Genomic DNA, 14,612 nt, shown 5'->3' on the forward strand with positions numbered 1-14,612 from the left:
TCAAACGAACTTGATACTTTTTTTTGGATGAGATTACAAGTTTTGTTCATAAAGGTAATAGTGTTGACATAATATACTTAGACTTTGATAAGGTGTTTGACTTGGTACCGCATGACATTTTGATTTTAAAAAACCCTAGAATAATATACAATTAACTGGCATACATTAAATGGATTAAAAACTGGCTAATTGGCAGGTCTCAAAATGTAAATGGAGAATTGTCATTGAGCGGGTTTGTTTCCAGTCAGGGTCCCACAGGGATCAGTTATTGGCCCTATACTATCTAACATTTTTATCAATGACCTGGAAGAAAACAAAAGTATTATTGATAATTTTGCAGATGACACAAAAATAAGGGATATGGTAAATAATGAAGAGGACAGATCACTGATTCAGAGCCATGTGGATAGCTTGGTAAACTGGGGATGGGCAAACAATATATGACTTGATATGGCTACATGTAAATGTATACATCTAGGAACAAATAATGTAGGCCATAATTACAGTATTGGTGTGTGTATGTGGGTGGGGAGACTCTATCCTAGGAAGCAATGGTCATGATGGATAACCAGCTGAACTTGAGCTCCCAGTGTGACAATTTGGCCAGAAGAGCTAATGTGATCCTTGGATGCATAAACGGGAATCTCAAGTAGGAGCAGAGAGGTTATTTTACCTCTATATTTGGCACTGGTGTGACTGCTGCTGGAATACTATGTCCGTTTCACAGCTTACAATTCAAGAATAATGTTGATAAATTGGAGAGGGTTCAGAGAAGAGCCATGAGAATGATTAAAGGACAAGAAAACATGCCTTATTATAATAGACTCAACAAACTCAATATGTTTGTCCTAACAAAGAAAAGGTTAAGGGTGACTTGTTTAGTCTGTAAGTGTCTACATAGGGAACAAATATTTAATAATGGGCTCTTCAAACTAGCAGAGAAAGGCATAACACAGTCCAGTGGCTGGAAGTTGAGGCTAGAAAAATTAAGAATGGATATATTATATACATTTTTAACAGTGAGGACAATTTACCACTGGAACAATTTACCAAGGGCCATGGTGGATTCTTCATCCCTGACCATTTTAAAATACAGATGGATGTTTTTCTAAAAGATCTGCTCTAGGAATTATTTTGGGAAAGTTCTATGGCCTATGTTATACAGGAGGTCAAAGTAGATGATCATAATGGTCCCTTCAGACCTGGGAATCTATGAAAGTCCCTGGCACAAGACCAGGCCCTATACGTGCACAGAAGTGTCTGGAGTCATTGAAAGAAGAATGTTTGAAATCAATTTCAGCCTGAACTGTGCTTTATATATCAGAATCTGGTTTTTATCTGCGGAAGCCATAGCAGGGAGAACGTTTTGGAAGCTGGTAAGGCTGCTGTTTTTATCTGAATGGCAATCTTTGTTTGCTAAAAGCTAAGCATTGTGTAAAGGAAATCCAAGTGGCGTTCAGTACACAACGAATGTGACTCTCACGTTCTTAGCATTTTGGGACAGTGCACAGATGTGCCTACAAAGGGAAACGGGTCTCTTCTGACTGGTAACCCTGTGTAATGGGGTCTACAAACCCCATACTGAGCTTAGGCAGGAGGGGGAGGGGAGACTCTTCTGTCTGCCAATCATGAAGGCAGGCACTCACAGTTGCACCCAATAGAGGAGACAAGGCATACTATAAAGGAAGGAGTGCAGAGAAGGAGTGGGAGGCAGAAAGGCTTGGAACAGCAGAGAGGTAACACCCCCTGCCCAAGCTGCCTCCCTGAGCACAGCTGAGAGATTGAGGCATGCTTGCAGACTCAAAGATCATAGTCAAAGAACTGCCATTTCCAGGAGCAAACCAAGGGGGTCCCAGAGAGGGCAGCAGCGACCCTCCGAAGGAGCACACCAAGACACCCTGCCTTCTCTTTCTGTGCTCTCCGAAACACTATTACTCTCATCCCAAGTGGCCGAGTATTGTAGCTGGAACTTTAAAGTGACAGTAACTTCACCGTAATATTCAATGACTTTGTCTCATAGGTATTTGAGTTCTTATTGTTGCCTGTAAAGTTTTCCCTCTTTAATCAATGAATTTAGTAAGCACAATCTGATTTGTATGAGAGAAGTGAATCTTCACTCAAATCTGAAAGCAAGCCCAATTCTTTATTGAAATGAAATGAAATTGGTGGTTTCAATCAAGTTCCTTATGGGGCATGCATCCAAAACACTATAATCCTCACCTTATTGGCAGACATGGCAAAAAGGCCAAAGATTTAGGTCACTGTTTAGGCATGATGGTGGGTCAGTGTAAAGACGCTTGTTGAGTATCATTTCTTGTCCTGAGAACTTTGTCAACTTAGCATCTTCCAGCAGCATTGAATTCATAGGAAAAACAAACTGTAACCAAACATTTTGGCTAAATGTCACCATTATGGTTCTTCAGATATGTCTGTCTTGTATGATTGTGTGTTTCTTCTTGTAACACACATCATGCAGTAATTCTCAGCTGTCACTGTACAGCACGCCAAGATCACTCGCAACTTCATAGCAGCAATGGGGAGAGAATTTGGAATCTTCTGTTCCAAAAATCCAGCATCGTATTACTTGAGATCTGGGAGACTCTCCATTGTGATCTAATCCAGTGGAGGCCTATGGTGCACATATAAACTAGCCAGTTGAGTCCATCCTATTTACAAGCAAGTGCTTTTATGTGATGGTTGCTATCCACAACATCAAAAATCTTTTGCTGTTTGTTAGTATTGTTTTGTGTTAGAGTAGTGACTAGAGAGCAAGATGCTTCATACAAGTGCTCCTTTCTATGGAATTCTTTTTGAAAGACTGTCTGAGAAAACTTTGTACAGATCTTGGAAACTTGTAATGAAATCAGATGAACAAAAGTAATTTATAATGAATGTAGATTTTTTTGTTTCTGATAAGAATATTTTTTACTAGCAGCTTGGGAGAGCAAATCAATGAGTGGAAGATGATAATGACTTGAATAGGGACTACAAGCAAGAAAGGAGAGACAATGCTCTTTCATTCAGAGGTCTGCTGCAACCCAGTCATGGTGGATTTCTTTGCGGGTACAGTAGTTGCTTTTCATTGAAACTGGAAATGTAAAGCAGTGTTATGAAGCCAACCCTGCTGATTTTCACTGCCAAACACCCTCCAGGCCTTCCACTGCACATGGATAAAATCGTTTCAAGGGAGTCCAACTACAGCAGATTGAATCAGAGGGTTGTGAGGAGTTTCATTACTTGACAGAGTGCCATAGGAGCCTCCCCATGCATCCCTTGGATAGACGCCAAGCACAAGAAAGCATCTGTAGACTCTGAAATGATGAAGGAATGTATCCTTGCAGCAATTGATCCAATGTTAGAGGGAGAGATGAATGCTGAAGTACTCAGTGAATTTAAAAGGATTCCTTTGTCATGCATGTTGACTGTTTGAAGGACTGAGTTATTGGCATCAGTAGTGGCAGACAAGCTTGTCAGTGAAGTGAAACGTGAGCTGCCATACACTGGCTGTTGATGAATCAGCTGACATGACTGATATTGCCCCAGTGTGCATCTTTGTCAGCGATTCAGTGGCCTCGTGCAGAGCACTCTATGTGTTACCCCAACTGAGACAAACCTGAACTGATGACACACTAGGCACAGAGTATTTTTGTGATCTTTGTTTTGGCTTTAAAAAAAAGATAGCATCAGACAAAATGGATGGTTCTCCATCCATGATGGGCCCTGAGAATGGATAATGAAGTGCACTTAAAGGAAATGAATCCTTACTTATTGGCGTGTCTCACTCAGTCTTAAATGAAATGTTTCTGTGAGCTGAACTCAGAGCATCATATCCAACCACTACAAACACTATTATGAGGTTAGTCATTTGTATCAGACTGGTGTACATTCGTTCTTACTAGGGTGTAACAAATTATTATTTATTTCTTTATTTGTAGACTCTGATTGTTTATTGCTGTATTATTACTGATTGTTTCTCTTATGGATTTTCTCTTTATTGAACCAATGTTCCTAATGGTTAGAGTACAAGATTGAGAGATCACACTTCTTGGTTCTATTCCTGGCTCTGTTATTGACATCCTATTTACCCTTGGTCAAGTCACTTAAGCTTCCTGTGTGTAATAGTGTGCCTTGTTAAGGACCTCTAGATATTGTAACTTGAATTACAACCATCTGGGAGTGGAGTGCAGAGGTTTAGAAGTGCACAGGCTGCTCACTGCCTTCATTCTCCCAATAAAATCATATTAAACTTGTACCAGTGGGTATGCCTCGGCTTACCCTTCCACAAGACATTATAACTGGTGCCTCAGTTATCAGTAACATGGAGGTAATGGAGTACTTCTAAGATGTGTTGCAAGCCTTAATAAATTAAGGGCAAATAATATACTTAGATATATAGACAACCACCTCCCCTTGCCTTCTGATGCATTGGTGCATGGTGGTTGAAAAACAGGATGAAAAAATGTTTACCTCCTTTTTTCCCTTTGGTCAACCTGGGGAAGCCACTTTATCTCTGAATATAATCCAGAGCCACAAAATAAAAAAAGTGATATTGTGTCGTGTCATATTATTTCAAATCACATATTGATGCAACATGATAGAGAAACAAAACAACCACCTAGCAACACAATGTTAGGATGCCTTGTGCTATGATTGTTTTGTATAATCTGTCTCCCTTCCCTTCCCTCATCTCTTTCCTAATTACTGTAAAGAATAGGGAAGGAACCTACTGACTGCTGTTCATTTCTTCAGTACTCCCCAGCACAGACTTACACGTGGCCAGCAGCATGGTAACAATTTCTGAGTTGATGGATTTGCTTGGGAGAAAACAAGTATGTTAGGAGCCTCCATCCAGACCTGTTGCCCTCATTAGAGCCACATGCGAGGTTATAAAGAGCAGCCCGGGGTTCCTAAATTCTCAGAAGATTGCTCCTGAAACACTGAGGAAAAATTTATATATATATATATTTGTGTTTCTCTCATATACTTGGAAGAACCATGCTGCTTTTAACAGCACGCTGAAGTCCCAGTGTGTTGGCATCCACTTGCACCTGTGGTAAAAGATTTAATTCTCTGCTGTGAGCACAATGAAGCTGTAGGACCTGCTTTTCAAACAAACATCTTGAAAACTGTCTGCCTCATGAGGCACATATATCACCAGTCCTTAAAAACGATTGCGAATGAAAAGGAATTGTCACTCCTCTCCCTGCCTATTGATCATGAAATAACATGCATGGAAATTAGATACAGTATATACACACACACACACACACACACACAAAAAGGTGCAGCCTTTAAAATTCCTTCAGGCCAGGTACTTGAAACACGTCATCATTTTGGGTTCACATCACCTGGTATATCGGAGACAGACTGCTTCTCTGAAAAGCAAATAGACTCCAAAGCATTCCAGGGATCCTTCTAGAGGATACGGTAATTGCACACACCTCATCTAGTACAACCCAATTAATAAAGAAATACAGGTAACATTAAAAGAGCATCTCATGAAGACTTGGATAGATCCTAACATGAGAGATGACATCTCAGACTGAAGTTTCATTATACAGCAGCTGCAGAATGTCACAATGAAACCATCCTTTTCATTTCAGTAGGGGTTGTGTTTGGTTTATGTCCCACTTGACTGTTCTCTGACCAGTTTACTGACATAAAAGCAGTAGAGGCAGCATATTTAGTCCCTGCAAGACTCTGTCACCACCCCTTTCCTAATGAGTAGCAGGGAGCGTGTCACATTCGTGCTCTATTTGTGGTGCTATTCTGTGTATGGCTTTTCAGGCAAAGTGGTGCAGATACTTCAGGATGGTTGAGGACTGTCTGCCTGCTTTACTATAGACTTATTCACAAAGATATTCTATAAACACACACTCGCATCTCCACTTTTTGTGTCTGGGAGAGAGAGGATCACCATCCCTATCGCTCAGCACTTTCATTCTCCCCAAAGAAGAGTCAGACCCTCAGTAACGCCCTTCTCACTCAGCAAGGCACTTCACCTCTCTCTTTCCCCTCCCACACTTTGTTTACATCCAGCGCTTTCAAGCAGAGACAGGCTCATACTGTTTGAGTTTGTATAATGACTAGCACAGTGGGGTCCCCATTGTGGTTGGGGCATCTAGGCACTGTTGTAATACATAATAAATACTAATTGGGGTGGGGATAATGCAGATGTCCTGTCCATTTAGCCATTGACCTTTCTGCTGATTATGTGTTGATTTATAGATTAAAGCTCATTTCAGACAGGTCACAAAACAGCTATCTGATTGTAATGACTCTTGGTCATTGCTGGCTTGGGCTGGATTCCAACTTAATTACCTAGAAGTGAAAGATTCAGTAGCCCATTATCATTCACACCATCTAGCATATAGATATATATATATAGAGAGAGAGAGAGAGACACACACACACGCACACAAATATGTATCCCAACAGTGCCGTTCTCTGCACATCCAAAATTCACACCAAGGTGAAAAGTTGGTATTGAAAGTTCATGTACTCTACAGGCCCCCTCAGTAATATACCTAGATTTGGAAGGATTTTTTATCAATAAATGTTGGTAGACATCAAGTTCAGCATACCCACACAAAGAAAATTTCCATTGATAATCAAAGTTTACAGCTAGGCAAAGTAAGAACAAGTGTTTGATTTAAGGATATTTACTTGGTATATTTTGACATGTGATGATGACAATCTATGTTTTAATAATTATAATGCTTTAACTCTTTGAAGCTCAACATCTAGTGTCACTAAATATTTAGCATTTGAGCCACCCTCCCCCATAAGGTCCCACAACTGTAAAAATTTAAATTGATAAGCCAAAAGACTTGCTTAAAATACATAATTTTGCACATCTGTGAAAATTTTAAAAAATTACAAATAGAAACAAGCTTAAAATAAACAAATATTTGTTGAAATGATTAAAAAATCCAATTTTGCCAAGCCTAAATTTGCACCATTTCAGCCCCTTGACTATGAATATTAAAATAGAAAAAAAAAAGTCTGTTAGACCTGTGATCTGATGTAGGCTGCTTGTGCGAAGTGATCAACATATGGGACAACTACAGTATGTAACTGACACAGTTTAGATATTGATAAAGCCAGAGCCTGCAAGGCAGTGGTGGGCAACCTACGGCTGGCAGGCTGCACGCGGCCTGTCAGGATAATCCGCTGGCGGGTGGCCAGACAGTTTGTTTACATTTGCACAGGCCGTCTGCGGCTCGTGGGCCACAGGTTGCTCACCACTGCTGCAAGGCCATGCAAGGGCGATGTAGGTTTCTGTCTTCAAGACTGCAGCATGGTAAATACATGAGTCCACTGAGTACACTCCCTGAATTGTCATACTAGCAATAAGCTGCATATGAACAATTCTTTGACACGAGTTTATCACTTCCTGGAAGGAATGGGGCAGATGGTATTTTTAGTGTAAGCAGGAGAATATCGTGGGGAACTTTCCTGGCTTCTGCACTACCCTGGTGAAGTGGGCTAGCAAAAGGCTCTGAGTCCTCGCTTCACTTCCTTTACCCAGTGGCCTCCCTGTTGCCGGCACTCAGTGCCGAGAGGCAAAACAACAGCAGGGGTTGGTTCGCTACCTGTTGTGCTTCACCCAATAATCACAACGGGGTGGAGAAGCAGAAAGGTTTATTTGAAGCTTCAAAAAGGTACAGGGAGAATAGAATTTCAGATCCTGCACACAAAGCAGGAAGTTACACAGGCTTTTATACATCCTTTCTTTAGCATACTTATCCAATAGCAAGCTGCCCTAAGTATCCATATAGCCAGCCAATCCAGTTACCAGCTAGTTCCCTTGTTTTTTTTAATCATTTGTTAAACTATACATAAAGCTACTTTATTCAGCATTTTTCTTCCATATCTGCCCTGTTTGGCCTTGTTTAGTTTCAGGCAGTCTGACTCTGCAACATATTGTTGCAGATCCTCAGCATAATGGCTGTGTGTGCCTCCAGGCCGGTGGGGGGGCCAAGGACACTTGGGCTTAGTACGCAGAGCTGCTGCGAGTGCCTCCAGGTGGGGGGGGGGCAAGGACACCTGGGCCTAGTGCGAGGGGGCTTCATCGACACTCGTGGTCTTCCATCCCCTTGAGTTACCTAGTGGCCATGCCCCAGTGTCCCCAACATCCCTGCCCTTGAGGACTCCCCTTCCACTCTCCTGTCTGGCCGAGTCCTCGTAATCCCGACAAGGCTGGACCCCAGGATTCCTGGGGGGCTCGACCCCCAACCCTGCTGTGGTCACCTAGGACAGGGGCTAGGGTGCCCCCCCCCTCCGGGGTACTCTCTCTGCACTGGGCACTTCTCTGACCCACTGACCATTACATACAAGTTAAAGCAAATGCAAGTTATTTAATCAACAATTAATTTTAAAAAGAATAAGGAAAAATGGGAAAGGTTAAAGGAAACACATCAACCCGCTCTGTGGTTGGGACCATCATACAAACAGTGTATCTGGAATGTCCGGGCAGTTCACAGTCTGTTCCTTGTAAGTCCCAGGCTGCCTTCTCAGGCCCTGGCTGTGCTGCAGGGATGGACACTTGCTCTGGTGGTGGGCACACGCTCTCAGTGGTAGGACCCGTCTTCCCAGTGTCGCCCCCCGACCCAAGTCTGGCCTGCAGAGCCTCTTGGCTGAGGGGTCCCCCTCAGTCTCCCCAGCTCCAGACTGCTCCAGCCCCACCACTCTGTCTCTGCACTGCTGCTCTGCCTCCAGCTCCCTGGGCTGCTTCTCTGGCCCCTCTGGTTGCTGCAGCTCTGCTCCCAGGGCAAGTCTGCTCTCTCTGGGTTGTGCCTCTGGTTTTGGAGCTGCAGCTCTGCTCCCAGGACAGGGTCTGCTCTCTCTGGGCTGCTTTTCTGGTCCCTCTGGATCTGGCACAGCTCTGCTCCCCAGCTTAGCTTGGGCCCCTGCTTTCCCCTTAGCTCGGCCCCACTGTGTCTGACCCAGGCAAATCCAGCTCACACGGAGGTCGAGACCTCCCTGGCCTGACTCCCTGATTAGCCTGCCCGCCCTGTCATTCAGGGTGACCTGGAGCATTGGCCTCTCCCCATTGTTCCTGGGGACTGTCCGTCTCAGGGTCCTGATTCCCCATCGACCCATCCCCCTTTTTAGTACTGGGAGCTAGCCAACCAAAACACCCCCACTGAATGTTATTAAGGGGGCAACAGTCCCCTTACATTAGGACAAGCATTGTATGGATCCTGTGGAAAGTATGATCTCTAGCCCTTGAGAGTAGAGTTCTTCTTAGTGTATGTACAACATGCCTCAGGTGGCATGTGCCCAGGGTTCATCACTGAATTTGGTCCAATGGTTGGATCATTAGCTTCCCTGGCCCGGACGCTGATGGGGAGTGTGATGTGAACACTGATCCATTCCCCACGAGAGTGGAATATAGGGGGTAGTTATGAATCACAATTCTTACACACACTGGAAATATAATGTTGTAATTATTGCATGCAATACATTGGTGTACAGTAGTTTATATTTAAACTGCAGCCATTAACTAACTGAAAGGCTCTTTTACCATTACTGTTAAGCCTCATGGATTTGTGACAATTAAAGATGAGACTATTGCAATGCACCATATTCATGAATAGCTTATGGAATCTGTTAACATGCTGTTTGATTTCACTTATTTCTTATCATCAAATTAGAAATAGGCTTGAGCATCCCTGAAGTTTGGGATGGGAAGGGATGTGAGATTCAAAATGCAGGTGTGGATCCGAATTTTGCAGCTAGACCCTTTTCTCTATAACGGCTTGACTCAAACCCCTGGACCTGAACTTTGGGCAGGTCTGTTTTTGTCTTCAGAATCCATAACTGCATCACAGTCCCGTTTCATGCCCATCTCCATATAGAGGGCACAATCTATTTTGTTGCTTCTAATCAACTTTGTTGGGCAAAATACACCATACTATACATTGAACGTTGACTTTTTAAATGCTTTACTTTCACTTTTGGCATAAGGAAATTCAATACAAATCCATTTTAAAAAAAATCACTAAAAGGAAAAATACTTAGCACATTTATGGTACTTTGTGCTTATGATGTTATAACCAACAACCTAACGCCCTCATCCTTCAAAGATTTAGGCCTGTGCTTAATGTTACACTCATGAGTAGTCAATTAACATAAGTGGAACTTCTCATGTGTGTTGCAGATTAGGGTCTTAATTTACTTATTCTACCTGTCAGTATCAGCCCTCTTAAAATACTTACTTCTTTATGTCTTGCCTGTCCATGGAGCAAGTTTTGCCATCTAATCTGTCTACCTGCCATAGACTATATGGTCTACAATTAAATTCAATAGCAAAATTTGTATTTGGTCAGCAAATATTGGAAATGGCAAGTCATTGAGTAATTACAGTGTGACACACAGGCCATAAGGGTGTAAGCTGTCTGTCAGTTCTGTTAAGCCAATTGCTGATTAGGCGTAAACAGTTTCAGGCCAGGTTCTGCTTATTTTGCAACTGGTGGGAGTTTTGTACCTGTGATTAACATAATCAATCACAGGTACAGGCATGGAACCCGAAGCCATATTTCCCGTAGCTGTGCTTTCAGTGACACTTATAAACTTCTCTCTTTGCTTAGTATGAGACTGGCAAAATTGAAAGTTAAATGGAGGCTTTGTTTTGGACTGGAATGTTTGAGCATCCTCTGTATAGTACCAGTCTCCGCTCTTTCTGTTGTTCATTTTTCTGCATAGGAAACTGACTGTACTAACAGAAGTTGCTTATTTAAAGAAAGAGGTGCAATAGCCTCTTCGTATTTTACTAGACTCTGCATGTAGGCCACCAAACGTAGATGTCACAGCCCCTGGGCTCAGCACAGTACAGGGGAGAGGGAGGAGCAGGTGCCATTAAGCCACCTTTATGTGCGCCCACTCTGGGGCCATTTGACATCTGATAGAAACTAGACCATCCTTAGGATTTCTATGGTGGTTCGGGCTGCCAATGGCCTCTAAGTGCCATTCTGTTAGCTGGCGATCACCCTTAAAAAATGCCTTAGCCACATCGACTTTGTCCCACACATTCGCCCTACTCTAGTACCCTGGAAGGGAAAGTGGGATGAGAGTTATTCCACAGTCCTATGCCACTTGAAGATTCCCGTTTGCCAGGGGATCCTTGAGTGGCCCAGTCCAATTGCTTTCTAGCTGCTTTCTGTTCCTGCACAAAGTAGCTGTGGGGGTGGGTTGGGGAGGCCCAGAGTCTGACTCAGTATCCCCTCTGTGGGCTTTGTAGCTTGTCCACACATTCTGCCCTAGCTCATGCAAAGCCATCTGTTAGTGATGGCTAGTATGACTACTGTTTCAGGTTTCTGAAAACATCAACACAGAATAATAGTCCTAATCCAGCATCTTTGTGGTGGAGGAATAGTGATCCAGGTCCTTGGCTTACCAGTTCTTTTATCACCCTAGAAACAAAGGACCAAATTCTGTTGTCATTTACACTGGTATAAATCAAGATTAAATGCATTGGCCTGGAGCATAAGGACAAGAAGAAATTCAACCAACGGGAACAAATGTTTAGCATCTGCTATATGTCCTGTTCCTATCCACAAGACCTGACACCTGATCTTGCAGTCTGGAAACACATTCCTGAAAGGGCCATCTGCTGGAGAGTCTTCATGTTCCGAGGTACACGGACGCTTTGTTGCAGGGCAGAGATTAGGCAGGAGAGGGGGGAGTTCTCAAACACAAGACACTAGGTGGCTTTTCATAGTAGTTCATGAGCCAGGGTCTTTTCCTATTTGCAGTGATTTAAAGCTGGGCTAACCTTGGGGCTATAGTGCAAGGAGCTAAAAACAAACTAGCCCACTGGTATGTATCTATCTTTATTTTTATTTCAAGTTGGATGCTTTCTTTCTTTCCTTTCCTTTTGTGTGAATAGGTGTGTTAGATTCAATAATGCCTTAAGCACCATTGATTAGTTAGTACAGCTATTTGAAGCATTCTACAAAATGTGAGTCCTAGCAATTTTAGCTCTCAAACCTGCCAAGACATGTGCATGTGAGTAGTCCCATTGAATTTAACTTACTTGGATGCACAATTTTTTGTTGGCTTGAGCCTTATGTAGGAGTGGAGAATGAGTGGCACTTTTATAACAGAGTGGAGTAAGTATCACATTTCTGTTTCATGTCCTTAGAGCTTTGTGATGGGGCCACCTGTTTAAGGATGGAGACTAGGCCGTGTTGCCAGTTCTCATGATATGTGAGGTTTTTCTTAAAACTCTAGCCCCTGGAGACAAGTGAATATATGAGAATCTCAGTTTTCATTAAAAAAATAGCAAGTTTCTAGCTCCCCCGGTTGTGGAGAAAAGCCTGAACATTTAATCCAAATGTACCCTAAAAGCTTAGCAAGCAGAGCCCCCCCCCCCAAAATAGTGTTTTTTTAAAGCTCCTGATTTTTGAGGCCTGCGTCATGGTTTTTGAAAGGTGGGGTTGACAGTGCTTAACAGGGAATAACTTGTCCAAAAGCCTTGATCTTGCATATGCTTAACTATGTGACTAACGATACCCATGTATTTAAGTGTTTGCAGGATCAGGCTTTAGTTAGGAAATTTAATTGATTAGAAAAACTGTGTGTGTGTGTCAGGAGGGCTACGTATTTTTGCATTGCTGATTATGCCAACTTGCTGTAATTTTATTATATATATTTGCAGGCTTTTTGTGTGTTATATCATTATAATGTTAATGCTTTGTCAGGGCCTCAAACTCACTCCTTGAAGATGAGCTCCTCAAATCCTAGAACCTGTCCTAGGAAACGTAACTGTATAGAAGCAATGGGGCTTTGGAGAGATGGTTGTAGACAGGAGGTGGGCTGGTGAACCTTATATTCTTCATGTGTAAGAAGACATAGCTTGCCTTTTGATGTTTGTGTGTTTCTTATTTGAATATTATATGTAAATGTGTTCATAGAATCATAGAACTGGAAGGGACCTCGAGAGGTCATCTTGTCCAGTCCTCTGCACTCAGCGAAGGACTAAGTATTATCTAGACCATCCCTGACAGGTGTTTGTCCAACCTGTCCACAAAAATCCACAATGATGGAGATTCCACAACCTCCCTCAGCAATTTATTCCAGTGCTTAACCACTCTGATAGTTAGGAAGTTTTTCCTAATGTTCAACCAAAACTTCCCTTGCTGCAATTTAAGCCCATTGCTTCTTGTCCTATCCTCAGAGGTTAAGAAGAACAATTTTTCTCCCTCCTCCTGGTACCAACCTTTTATGTACTTAAAAACTGTTATCATGTCCCCTCTCAGTCTTCTCTTCTCCAGACTAAACAAACCCAATTTTTTCAATCTTCCCGCACAGGTCATGTTTTCTAGAATTTTAATAATTTTTGTTGCTCTTCTCTGGACTTTCTTCCATTTGTCCATATCTTTTCTGAAATGTGAAGCCCAGAACTGGAGACAATACTCCAGTTGAGGCCTAATCAGCATGGAGTAGAGTGAAAGAATTACTTCTCGTGTCTTGCTTACAATACTCCTGCTAATACATTCCAGAATGATGTTTGCTTTTTTTGCAACAGTGTTATACTGTTGACTCATATTTAATTTGTGATCCACTATGACCCCCAAATCCCTTTCCGCAGAACTCCTTCCTAGGCAGTCATTTCCCATTTTGTATGTATCTGATAGGAAATGTGTACCAGCTTTTGGCACAGGTTTTGGTGTGTGATGTTAGTTCAATATTTTAACTGAACACAATTTGTCACTGGTAGATTATTCTAATCCAGAATTCAAAATAAATATAATGAATTTGTTTCTTTCTTTACACTTCATTTTTGTTTCAGAATACCTGAAATCATCTAAAATCCCAGAAATTTCATTTGACATTTAAAAAAAAAAATCCTTGGGGAATTTGTTCTTAGTTGCTTCCACTCAGACTCCTCACTCTCAGTTGATTAGTTGCAGCATCCAGGTTGTGTGTGGAATTACTCCAGATTTGCCATTTACATGTGTAACTGAGAGTAGATGTGTGCCCCATCAGTTTGGATTTTGACCTTCAAAAGTAAATGCTTTTCTTTCTTCCTCCCATCATTTCTATAGACTTTTTAACTATTGTTATTAGCTGAACATCCTATTTTAAGCTGGTTCTCTCAACATCCTTCCTATGATCCATGTACTACTATTCCTGTGCAAGACAAATGCTTACTAAAAGGAAAAGCTTGGTGGGTGGAATCTGATACCTTGAAAGTGATGGATTCGTTGTCATTGGCTGGAGTCTTTGGCAATAGGCAGGTAGATAAATTCTGTAAATTTCTCCGCACAGCTTTGCTCATAGACTTCAGTTCTTCCCTTCCGCATTCATGCTATTCCAGTTCTGGATACAGGCTGCCAATCTTGCCAAATAATGTTGAGCTTTTGTGACATGGACCAACATCCATTAGGAGCTAAAATGAGAGGCCATCTTGATTTGAATGTGGCTCTAGAAGCTAGTGCACTGAACCATTTTGTTGCTTAGTCCCTCCAGACCATCCATCTATTCTTTACTGTAATCACTTATCAATATAGGGTGAAATTCAACACAATGCTGAGGTCCCATACCAGGTCCTTCAAACCATTTAAACCCTGCGGTAAATGTTCAGTGCAGATGAGCTTTTGCAG

At 42.2% G+C, this 14,612-nt stretch overlaps 1 protein-coding gene across 4 annotated transcripts in view; it reads left to right on the forward strand.

Annotated features, from left to right (window-relative positions):
* LRMDA (leucine rich melanocyte differentiation associated) overlaps positions 1-4,508 on the forward strand; it is a 1,127,716-nt gene extending 1,123,208 nt beyond the window's left edge. For 3 of the 4 annotated variants that reach the window (XR_012159955.1, XR_012159954.1, XR_012159956.1), the window contains one exon: positions 2,936-4,508. The gene's annotated coding sequence lies outside the window, so the exon portion shown is untranslated. Of the gene's footprint in view, positions 1-2,932 lie in introns of all 4 variants that reach the window. The other variant, XR_012159957.1, reaches the window with a different exon arrangement.
* Positions 4,509-14,612: the final 10,104 nt, after the last annotated feature.

This window comes from Lepidochelys kempii, chromosome 7, assembly GCF_965140265.1.
Source record: "Lepidochelys kempii isolate rLepKem1 chromosome 7, rLepKem1.hap2, whole genome shotgun sequence".
Taxonomy (NCBI): domain Eukaryota; kingdom Metazoa; phylum Chordata; order Testudines; family Cheloniidae; genus Lepidochelys; species Lepidochelys kempii.